Consider the following 12,224-nt stretch of genomic DNA (forward strand, 5'->3'; position numbering starts at 1 on the left):
TGGAAAATAGAGTAGGAAGATGACAGATAGATAATGAAAAAAAATGGGGGTTGCCATACCAACTCTTAATGAGACCTGCTGATAATAGCCCACCTTAATCGACTGATCTCGTTAAGACCAATATCTCTCTCTCCCTCTTCCTACTGTATTTTCCACTATATGCATCTGATGAAGTGGGCTTTGGCCCAAGAAAGCTTATGCTCAAATAAATTTGTTCGTCTCTAAGGTGCCACAAGTACTCCTCATTCTTTCTGTTGATCAGAGGAGTTTCCTGATCAGAGTGGAAGCAGAACGGCCTGATGTCGAGAACTTCCTCTCATTGTTCCATCAATTGGGTAAGGAGAATGAAACAGAGTGAAATGAACATGTAACTACCTTGTCTTCACTCCATTTAATCCTGGAGAGTGTCTTCAGACCAGTTTTCTAAATGCAAAACCTTATAATGCAGATTATATGTACAAAATAATTAGAAGATTTCTTCTACAAACGCATGTAAGTCATACTTGTAACTAAGAAGAATTGAAGCATCTAAACAGTCAAATTAGATTAAGCAATCATACCTGGTGAAATCCAGGAATTCACACTGGATGGATGCTTTAGGATTAAATTTTAATTGAGGGTTAATTGAGTCTGTAAATTTTCAGGAAAAAGCATGCTTTTATCTGCATAAACACTCCTCTGTTTACAGCACCATATTTACATATACGATGAGACCCCGAGTGCTTCCTGAAAGGTGCTGAGTGCCCTTGACTCCCTAAAAAGCAATGACATTTGAGGGTGTCTAGCACCTCATAGTATCAGGCCCCAAATGAGTAAAGAAAAGGGTATAATTCACTCAAGAGCCACTACTGCCATCTCATGAGTATTTGTCCACTGCTCATAAAATGACAATCACACCTAGTAGGCTCACACTTGCATTTACTCCCAGTCCCCATCTTGGCTGTGAAGTTTAAAATCTGAAAATTTCCCTTTTTTAAGGTATATTACATTACTCAATCCTGTTTCAATGAAGTTTGCACAGTGCCTTGAAGATGAAAGTGCGACTGTTGTTTATTATTATTATTATTACTATAACTACTGTGTTTTACAAAGGCATACAACAATGAGGAAATTACATAAGCTTAATGAAAACCTGAGGAAGGATTGTCAAAAATCTAATGGCTCTGTTCCAGGAATGAATTCTCTAGAAATACCAATACAGCCAAACTAAGGTCACAATATTGCATGCACAACCACTTTGAGCCGTTAGTGCTTAGAACCACTATCACCTTGGGCCATTAACTCCAAGTCATCAAACCCAGGAAAGACTTTGCATCTTAATAGCCATAGTTGCTGCACAACACACTGCTCATGATGCAAAATTCAAATAAAAAGGAGCTTAACATGCACTATACTAGCTTTTCTCTTAATAAATCTTACAAACAAACCTGCAGCATGATCTGAATCTCAAACTTCAGCTCCATTAGGCAGTCGAGAGGAACAAGTTCCAAAGATGGGGTCTTCAACAGAGTATTCTACTGCTGAAGACAGAAGGCCAATTTTCAGGCACAGACAGCCAAGACACCTCACTCGACCTTACTTGTCACAGAGGGACATAGGAAAAGACATGATCTTCCAGATCACACAGGGCTCTACAGATTGTCTCCAACATCTTGAATTGCATATAGACCAGAACAGAAAGCTAGTACAGTGCATTTTAAGTATTCAGAAGGTGGACTTTCCACATGAAATGCATTACAGAAATCCAGCCTATTCTGTTTAGATAGACAAGAAGATTCCACTGTTATAAGAGTTACAAATGTGTGCCACGTGTAAGGTTACCAACTTTCTACTTGCACAAAACCGAACACCCTTACCCAGCCCCCTGCCTCACCGCTCCTCAGAAGCCCCACCCATGCCCTGCCCCTTTCTCCAAGGCCCTACTGCCACTCACTCCATCGCTTGCTCTTCCCACCCTCACTCACTCATTTTCACTGGGCTGGCTCAGGGGGTTGGGGTGCGAGAGGGGGTGAGGGCTCCGGCTGGGGGTGCAGGCTCCGGCGTGGGGCCAGAAATGAGGAGTTCAGGATGCGGGAGGGGGCCCTCCAGGGTGCGGGAGGGGGCTCTGGGCTGAGGCAGAGGGTTGGGATGCAGGAGGGGGTGAGAGCTCTGGCTGGGGGTGCGGGCTCTGGGGATGAGGAGCTTGGAATGCAGGAGGGTCTCCGGGCTGTGATTGAGGGGTTCGGACGGCAGGAGGGGGATCAGGGCTGGGGGTTGCGGTGCGGCGGGGGTGAGGGCTCCGACTAGGGGTGCAGGCTCTGGAGTGGGCCCAGGGATGAGGGGTTTGGGGTGCACGAGAGGACTCCGGGTTTGGGGGGGGCTCAGGGCTGGGGACTGTGGCTTGGGGTTGGGGCATGGGCTTACCGCAGGTGGCTCCTGGTCAGCAGTGCAGCGGGGCTAAGGCAGACTCCCTGCCTGGCCTGGCTCCACGCTGCACCCCGGAAGCAGCCAGCAGGTCCAGCTCCTAGGCAAGGGGCCACGGGACTCCGCGTGCTGCTCTTGCCCACAGGCACACCTCCCCCACCAGCTCCCATTGGCTGCAGATCCTGGCCAATGGGAATGTGGAGCTGGTGCTCAGGGCGGGGGCAATGCACGGAGCCCTGTGTGGCCCCACCCCCACCTAGGAGCTGGACCTGCTGGCCGCTTCCAGGGCACAGCGCGGTACCAGGACAGGTAGGGACTAGCCTTCCTTAGACCTGCAGCACCGCCAACTGGACTTTTAATGGCCCGGTTGTCAGTGCTGACCGGAGCCGCCAGGGTCCCTTTTTGACCAGACATTCCGGTCGAAAACCAGACACGTGGCCAGCCTAGACACATGTATTCTTTACTGGTTTGAAAAGTCTAAATGTCCATCTGCATCCAGGGCACTCAGTGAATGTATTTTAATTAACACATTCTTTAAGCAGAACAGATTTTCTCTAAAATGAGCATTAGGGAGACCAAAGGTTGATAACTAAAAAGAACTAGCTGACAGTTTAAGACAAATTTTAAATTACTAATGCTATTAACACATAAAATTACAGGATGTTATAGCAGCATTGAGGAACATATGGGCCTTACACTCAGGTATGTAGCCAGACAAACAAGCATACTGCATGGCTGTTTTGAGAATGACTAATGACCAAGAATCAAAGACAAAAGGGTTTGTTATGGTTATGTTGCTTCCACTCCTGCCCCACCCTTGTGTGCATGCCTGTGTGTGCACATATTGTTCTAAACTATAACCCATATTTTAAAAAAACAAAAAACCCTTAATATTCCTAAACAGAGTAAAAATAGTTCCCCAGATTCTGGGACCAGGCAGCAATGAGTAGCTTAGAGCAACAACCACCTTATGACTGCTTGATTGGCAAACTTTAAGGGAGTCCCATCCCTCTCTCTAGCCTGAAGGAATGTAAGACATGATGATGGGATCTTCAACCCAGGGAGGGATTCTCTGGGCTCTAACAAGTACAAAATAAACTTTTGAAAGCTCCATAACACAAAAGTTAAACCAAAATACTTAACCACCAACTGTAATATTATTAATGAAAAGTCTATGCTTTTCAGCAACCTGTGCACCAGCAATAAGGACCCGACAACTGAGAACAATGTTAATTGATTTACTCTCCTCCATTCCTTCCCTTCAGCTAATAGTTTGTTATGTGAAGCTTTTATTGTGTAAGGTATGTTATTCTGAAAAGCAAATATTTGTGACACTGGTATACAAAACAAAACATAATTAAACTACTCTCTTTGTTTTGCAGATACTTCCTTCAATGCCAGCACCACAGGGTTAAACTTGCAGACAAGCCTTGACAGCTTCCATTATAGATGAGTTCATGATGTTAACTACTGTTGATCACCCCACTAAATCTCATTTTCAAGAATACAAGCAGAAGAAAGCATGTCACAAGAGAATTAACAGGTAACATTAAGCTGCATATTAAAATGGTTAGTCTGAACAGCAGCTATAAAAAGTTGTTAGTCATCCAAAATAATCCACAAGAATCCACGGTTGCGTCACAAGAAATCTTTTTTTAAATAAATTTTTAAATATAAACATAACTCACTATTGGTTAAATACAGCTCAATAAACTATGTAACTTTATTAATTAAATGAGGCTTTGTAAATCACGGAGGTATAAAGAAAAGGCAATGTAATTTGTCTACACTGGAGAGGCATCTCTAAATGCATGAGGAAGGCAGAATATAAGAAATATGTACAGTTCTGGGAATTTAAATACACAAAGAAAATGTCAAAAAGAATTCAGAGAAGACAAAGACAAAATGAAAAACAATTCTTGAGTATTTCAGAGTAGCAGCCGTGTTAGTCTGTTTTCTTTTTGCAAATTCTTGAGTATTGTACTTTTCAAGTGGTGTAAGAAGTGAGGTGATGATAAGCCATCTTTGGCCTACATTTTGGAGTGCCAGAACACGTGCCAATAGGGTGACCAGATAGTAAGTGTCAAAAATCAGGACACTTTTTTCAGGGGGTATAGTCGCTATATAACACAAAGCCCCTAATGTTGAGATGTCTGGTCATCCTACAGACCAAGAAACTACATCTATCAGGTGAGACTTTGATGTACCCTTTTCTCTGTGCCAGTTGAAAAATGTAGTGATTATAGGAATTTTCTGAGATTTACAGAATGGTCTTCTTTCCACCTAATTGTGTGTGCATGCTTGGGAGAGCAAAGGTAATATCTCAAAGATCTTCCACTCTTTTGAACTCCATGTAGTCTATACAAACTGAAAAATAACTCCCTTGGTACTTGTTTAGACAGCTTTTAGGTTCCTTCTCAGTGAACTGATTTGGTGACTAACAAAGATGGACCTAAACAAACCCCAAACATGAGGGGTTCAAAATCCAAGGGCAATTCTAGATTTTGCAGCTTGAGCTCTGTATTGAGTTATAAATACAAATTTAATCTGCATATAAGAGAGTATCATATAAATGAAAGTCAAGTCAGAACCACCATGGAACAGAGAAAAAAAACAACAAAATGTTTGACAGAACTAAAGTATATACAAATTTTAAAATGTTAATTGAGGTATACACAAGCAATCTGATGAATGGATATAACTAAACTGGTTCAAAAAACTGCATAAACCAGACATAAAAGAAAAGTCTCACAGTAACTGAGCCATATTATAGCTGAAAACTACTAGCGTTAAAAGTGCTGACAAACAAATCCCTCACACTGTACTGTCAGTTCACTGTTCTTTATCCTACAGCCCTGCTTTTCACTAAGTCAGATCTGTGACAGGCAGAGAGAGACTGGAAAAAAAACCCTCCATGCTGAAAACTTCACTACCCTGAGCCAGCAGGAAATTCCAACTGCTCCATGCACAGGAGCCAAAAAGAGAACTACTGGAACAAAAAGTGGAACTTCGTGTGAAAACCGTGTCGTGATCCCTCTGAACTTCGGCTGAGAGAGAGGGGAGACGATTATGTGAAGCAAGCTTGGCTGGAGTTTTCTATTTCAATGAGAGTGGAGGGCCAGGTTGGGGAATGTTTATTAGGCTCCAACTTATTAGAAATAACAGCACTCAACGCGTTTTGTTTTGTTTTTTTACATGAAGTAATAAATGACAGCAGGATGTTGAGGGGAGGAGGCAGGCAGGCACTGAGGACAGATCTACAAGGGAAAATGCATCACATTAATGTCACTTAACACATATGTTTTCTAATGTGATGCATTTTCCAGTGTGTATCCAGGTTTGTCGAGTTTCATATCATGTTAATACCAGTTAGACCGGACAAAGTTGCCCTTTCAAATATTTTCAGCTGGTCATGGCTAACAGCTAAATCACAACCATTTAACTCGTTTTTAAACAACTGGCCTTGGCCACACCAAGTTAACATCTTAGTTAACACATTTTCTATTAGGATGGATCTTCCGAGCGCAAACAAGGCCTAAAACCCTAACCGTGCAAACTGCTCCATGCTAAATGTATGGGGCTCCCTGCGGCTTAGGGGCCCGCCCATTTCGTGCTCCGAGCCTGCCTGATTAACAGCCTCAAAACAAACCTCGTCTTGGCTGATCAGCTCAGCCCTGCGGATTCCCCATCCCCGCCGAAGAGGTTTGCAAGCCTGGCATCAATCAGGCACGCAGACGTGGTACGCGGGCGGGACAGATTCCCCAGTGGAGCGGCCAGGCTCGGGAAAACCACCAGTTTCAATGTGTCCCTTTCCCCCCAGTTAACCCTGCAGACCTGGGCAGGAGCCGAGTGTCTGCTCCCTTAAAGCCGGCCGGCTGGACAGGCTGGGTCAGCTCGCTCAAAGGCTGAGCTGGGCGGACTAACTGTGGGGACGGGAAAGACCTTAAACTCCCCCGGCTTTCCCCCCAGGGCTTCCACTGTTCACCAGGCAGCTTCACGGCCAGGTCTGCATCCCCCCCACACACACGGTTCTTACTGCAAACAACGCGCTCTGCGCTCGGGCCGGGCAGCTCCGGCCGGGGGGCGAGCCCGGCCCCAGCAGCGAGCCACCCCAAAGCGGGCGAGAAGAAGTTGGCAGGCAACTCACGGATTTTCACGCGGCGGTGGTCGAGGCGGGCGCTCAGAGCGCGCAGGGAGCCCAGGCGGCGCTGGAGCCGGGCGCTGCGTCGGCACAGGGCGTCCGCTTGGCTCTGGATCTCGCCGAAGATGTCGCTGGCGCAGCGGGAGAGGTCGGAGAGCTGCCAGAGCAGGGAGACCAGCGAGTGCGAGCTGACCTGCTCCAGCGAGCCGAACAGCAGCAGCCCCGCGCCGCGCCGGCCGCTCCCGGCCCCGTCGCCCGCCCGCGCTCGCTCTTTGTCCCCCGCTTTGGCCGGGCCCGGCAGAGCATCTTCCAACCTGCACAGCTTCAGGGGCTCCACCGTCCTCAGCGGGAAAGGCATCGCGGGGGCTGGGGGGGTTACACTTCCCGGGAGCAAGAAATCCTCATTCAAAAACAAGAGCCGCAAGCGTTCAGAGGGAAAACCGACAATCCACAAAACTTGTTCCCCACCCTCAGCTCCAGAGAGAGATTACGGGGGGGAGAGACTTCACGCTGCACCCCGGGAGAAGCCCTGAACGGCGCTCACGTGCGGGAGGTGCAGAGAGAAGTCCAGCTGGGGCAGCAGGAGGCACATTGCACTCAGGGCGACAGAGGGGAAAGAAGCTGGCTCAGTGGGAGGAGGAGAAGCGGTGAAGTTGTTTGTAGCGAGGAGACAGGAAAACAGCCCAAGTTTCTCCCCCCAAAGTGGAGATGGGGAGGAGGAAGCGGGGGGGGGGGGGGGAGGTCAGAGTGCCCTGGCTACAGCCACAAAGAAGGAAAACCAGGAAAAGAAAAAAGAAGCGGAAGAGAGGAAGGGAAAGAAAAAGCCCAGCGCAGCCTGAGCAGCCACCTGGGACCCCCTGAGCTGCTGCAGTCACTCACTCCTCTGAACGTCCACCCAAACTCCAAACCAAACCCGGAAAGCGAAAGCAGGAGGGAGAGAGGGGGAAATAAACACGCGCACCAACAAACCTGGGAAAAGAGGCCGCCGCCTACCTGTGGCTTCCCGAACTGGAGCCTCTGCCAGAGCCTCCCCCCTGGCAGCCAGCCGCAAAGGTGAAAAGAAAGCCTGCCTCCGCTCTGCCAGCCCCTGTGGGGACCAGCTGAAGTGGGATCATCTTTGCCTCGCCCACCCACCCCCGTACCAGTTAGAACTTCACTCTTCCCAGAGGGGAAAACTACCCTCCTGTGTCTTCTCCTACCAACCAAAACTTGACTCTACCGCAGGGGGTTTCAACCTTTTTTCATTTGCAGACTACTAAAAAAAATTTGAATGAAGTGCAGACCCCTTTGGAAATGTTAGGTACAGTCTGCAGCCCACAGGTTGAAAACCACTATTCTATAGTAACAGCAACCTTTCGCAGACACCACCCCCCCCACACACACACACACGGGATCCATGGACCACTGGTTGAAAACCACTGCCCTAGAGACAAGCACAGGAGACCCTCACTGCATCTCTGCTCTCCCTCTTCCACTGCTTTTCCTTTCTTACACTAGACAGTACTCAAGAGCACATGAAAAGGCACAACCTCTCTTTAAACACACACACAAGTCAAAAGCCACACATACAGCATATTTTAATGATTGTTTTGTAATTAATGTATAGTGTAGGTTTTCAGATAAGTGACCCCTACACAGAAACAAAATCCAAGTAAGCCAGCACAACATGCAAGGTTACAAACCAAATGAGTTACTTCAATATGCAGGCAGTGTTTTAGCCTTGTTGGCCCCAGGATATTAGAAAGACAAGGTGGGCCAATAAAAGAAATTACCACCACCTCCTTGTCTCTCTTTCTTCAATATGTAATGCAGGCATAGATGAAAACCACACTCTCCATCCTCACACTTGTTCCTCCTCTGACCCCATACAGTATTCTGTTGGGATGCTCTTAATCATGACTACTATACTGGGATATCCCCTATGGAACCAATTTAGCTTTGTGTTAGTGAATGGCAATGACTGCTGCTTAATTGGACTATTGTCCTATTTTTGCTGCATGTGTAGAGAAGAACAAAATCATAGACTGCTTGTGGACAGGGAATCTGGGGGGGAAATGGAAAATAGTTATTCTGTCCTCTACATTTCCCTCATAACTGCAGCATAATTTAGTATCCAAGATACTTGAAGTACTAGAAACTCTTCCACTGCAGTTTTGGCATTAGCTATGCTATGAAATTTTATGAAAAAATCCCCACCAGTGGCTAGCACTGGGTTAGTTGTATCAGTGTGGATATCTATCTAAAGTTCTTCAGTGCATCCCAAGGCTTTTGAGGTAACACAGGAGTTAGTGCTAATGGCAGGACACAGCCAATGGGAGTATAATAGGAGCAGTTGCTGAATTGCTGTGGAGTGCACAGAAGAACTGAGATCTACAGGACATGGCCATTATATTTCTGTGGATCATATTCATCTGCAAAAAACCATCAGTCACTTATGGTTCTGTCATTAGTATTGCCTTTAACAGATGAAGAAGCTACAAAGATTTGAGGAAATATAGTGGCAGACTTGGAAAAGTAGGATTCTCCTTCCATGTGTTTTTACTGACAAAAGGTATCATATAGGGCAATATTTAAAAACTCTTAGGCCCTAATCCTGCAAAAACACCTGTACTAAACTTTACTACCATGAGTTGTTAATATCCAGGTAATGATAGTTAGCCAGTTAGAACTTCACTTTAAGCACTGTCTTTGTAATACAGAAGTTGCCAATAAATATTAAAATAAGATTAAGTAACGATGAAATTCAGTTATTAACATTTTTATTCTTGTATTTTTGTTCAGGGCTGTATTTTATAAGATTTAGGCATATTTTAAATGACTTTCTTTTAATTGGAATAGCCACTTAACTAGGACTATATAGCTTGTTCACAAGGATGTTTGAATTAAGAGAACTGTACTTTTTTGACAGGTTTCAGAATAGCAGCCGTGTTAGTCTGTATTCGCAAAAAGAAAAGGAGTACTAGTGGCACCTTAGAGACTAACAAATGGGTATGTGTAGAAGATGGAATTAATGAGCCAAAGGGACTTTGTAGTCTTTTTAAAAAAAAAAAAAACAACTATATTAGAGTTAGATAAAGAATAGGTGATGGTGTCTTAATTATTTTTTTTTAATTATATCTGTTGAATACTGTGCTTGCCACAAAACCATGAAGACATATCTGCAACTGAAATTCCTTATATGAGATAATGACTATACTAATTTTTATAATACTTGAAGTTTTAATAATAGATGGGTTAAATAAAAATTAAGGATCTAACACTGATTTTCTTCTTACTAGAGAAGTTCAGCTTTCAGCCCTGATCCTGCAAAACCTTTATGTATGTTCTTAGCTTTATACAGATGAGTAGTTCCACTGAGTATGGTTCAGGGAAAGGATAATATTTAATACAGAACCAGGGTTGGAAGAGCATTAATCATTAAACAAAACTATAGGCCAGATGCTCAGCTGGTGTCAAAGAGTGAAACTCCACTGCAGTCAATAAAATAGCACTAATTTCACTAAGTGAGGCTCTGGTCCTGCATTTGTAGACTGGAAATTTAACTTAAATCTTAAAAAACCCAAAAATTTTTGGCGTGGGAATAATCCCCAGGCAAAATAAGAAATGGAAATGTCACTGGGAGGGACTGCTATAGTCTCACTGTGTCAGCAAGACATCAGTTTCTGCCTACAGAGAAGGAAGGGGCATAGGAAGGAAAAAAACAACCTTAGAAACTTCCTTATCTAAAGCAATTGAAGAGCTAAAGCATTTATCATAATAAAGAGAGAACAGATTAAAATAGTGAAGTTAATTAGAAGAACAGATACCAATTTTGTTTTTCCACAAAAGGAATTTTATATTTTCACAAAAGGTACTGCTAGAAACACATGCATATAATCTTACCTCTTCTGAGAGTTTCTTGTTGGAAAACTTCTTACGTCCCCCTTTGCAGCATTGAGAATGTGTGTTATTTTATTTATTTTTAATTTTTTTTGTTGCACAGCTCCCCCTTTCTGCTAGAACAAAGATAACAAATTACAAGCATCAAATTAAGTGCCTAAATATGGGGAAAATGTAGGTATCTGATATGGCCTGAGAAAGCTTGCCTGCTGCATTTCTCCTAATAATGAGAAACGGGGGAACAAACTGGGGAGTGGGAGACAGAATGGGAGTGGCAAAGAAGACAAACAGAGGAAAAGGCAGTAGAAACTCTATTAAGAGTTTCAGGTCAATATCTATTTTATTTTAAAGTACATGTGCTAAAAATGTTGACTCACTAAGTATCATAACCATATGCTCCACACCTTTAAGTTACAAGTTCAGTTACAACATTAGGGCTCCAGTAACTTTAAAGGTCTATATCCACAAGTGGAAAACTACAAAGGCTTGTAGAAATTACTCATTGCTTATTGTAGGTGGAGCACTAAACTACTCTTTACTCACTTTAATCCATTTGAGCTGGTAGTAGTAAATGGAGAGTCATGGCACAGAGGAAAGTATACTTATCCATCCATTAACCATTTGTCAGGATGGAATGAGGGCCTACAGGTGAGCCTGGGACTAGTTACCTCAATCCCCAGGCAGACTAATTAACACAACTGAGCTACAGCAGAATGGCCTGTTTGGCCAGCCCACCCAGCTGGATAAAGGGAGCCAGCACACCTGCTTTTTTAAGCTTAGCACCAGGTCACTGGCTGTGCAATGCTTAGGCTTGCAGATGTGATTGCTTCTGTGTCTGCCTTGTTCCTGTCCTGCCCCAGTTCTGTTCTTTGTCTGGTTCCTCCCTGGTCCCTGACCCGAGCTCTGTCCAGTAGGATGACTGTCACTGTTCTGATTACTAGTCCTGACCATCACACATCTGGTCTTGCTGAAATATTAACAATGTGCCAATCTGCTAGTGTATATGTGGTCATGTGGGATCAATGTGTTTATTTACTGTAGCTGTGCCCATAAATTCAAACTACCTGGCCAGAAATGCTGAAGAGACTGAGCTGATACTTTGAAACTAGAACCATAAAGTCCTCATTGTTATGTTTTTTTAGAGGAAGAATTTATACTTTCCAGTTGCTCCCTGAACAGTGATCTGTATTATGCTGCTTTGGTTTGAATTTTAGAACTCAGCCTTAATGTACAGGTCATACGTTCAGCTTCATCATTTGTGGCTTACTCTGGCTGTGGAGCTGGAGATGTCTGAGATGTGGGCATTAAAAAGGGGCAAATTCTACATGAGAAAGAAATAGGTTTTCTGTCATTTTACTCCGGTTAACCAAAAAATGTGGGTAGTCCCACTCTTCTGGAGCACTGGTTGATGTCAGTCTAGGCCACAATAGATATCTGTCCTCACTGAAAAACTTCCAAGTAATCTGACACAACCATAATGACTGCTCAGAAAAAGCAAAAATATGCAGGAGCTGGGGAGTGAATTTGACCTATAAAGTTTGTCTGAAATTGTCCTTTTAAGTAAAATAAAACCTACTGTACATTTCTTAGGACATGGAAGTCAGAGTTTTGCCATTCACCTCAATGGGGCCAGGATTTCATCCCATATCTTTATATCTGTACCTCCCACATGCATACTAGTGGTGCTATATTAAAAATATGGTGGTGTTTTTTTTTAATTCTCCTCCAAAGGTGCTGTTTTTTTTTTATTTTAAATATCAATACACTATCTTGAAGATCACCTTTGTTGCATGCTAATGCT

The 12,224-nt window shown here is 44.1% G+C and overlaps 1 protein-coding gene across 2 annotated transcripts in view; it reads right to left on the reverse strand.

Annotated features, from left to right (window-relative positions):
• The window catches only part of NHSL1 (NHS like 1), a 248,368-nt gene extending 237,369 nt beyond the window's left edge, over positions 1 to 10,999 (reverse strand). For both annotated transcript variants that reach the window (XM_043543033.1, XM_043543030.1), the window contains exons 1-2: positions 10,967 to 10,999; positions 10,427 to 10,536 (exon numbers count right to left, since the gene is read on the reverse strand). The gene's annotated coding sequence lies outside the window, so the exon portion shown is untranslated. The remainder of the gene's footprint in view (positions 1 to 10,426; positions 10,537 to 10,966) is intronic.
• Between the last annotated feature and the right edge of the window lie 1,225 nt (positions 11,000 to 12,224).

The sequence above is a fragment of the Chelonia mydas genome, chromosome 3 (assembly GCF_015237465.2).
Source record: "Chelonia mydas isolate rCheMyd1 chromosome 3, rCheMyd1.pri.v2, whole genome shotgun sequence".
In the NCBI taxonomy this organism is placed as follows: domain Eukaryota; kingdom Metazoa; phylum Chordata; order Testudines; family Cheloniidae; genus Chelonia; species Chelonia mydas.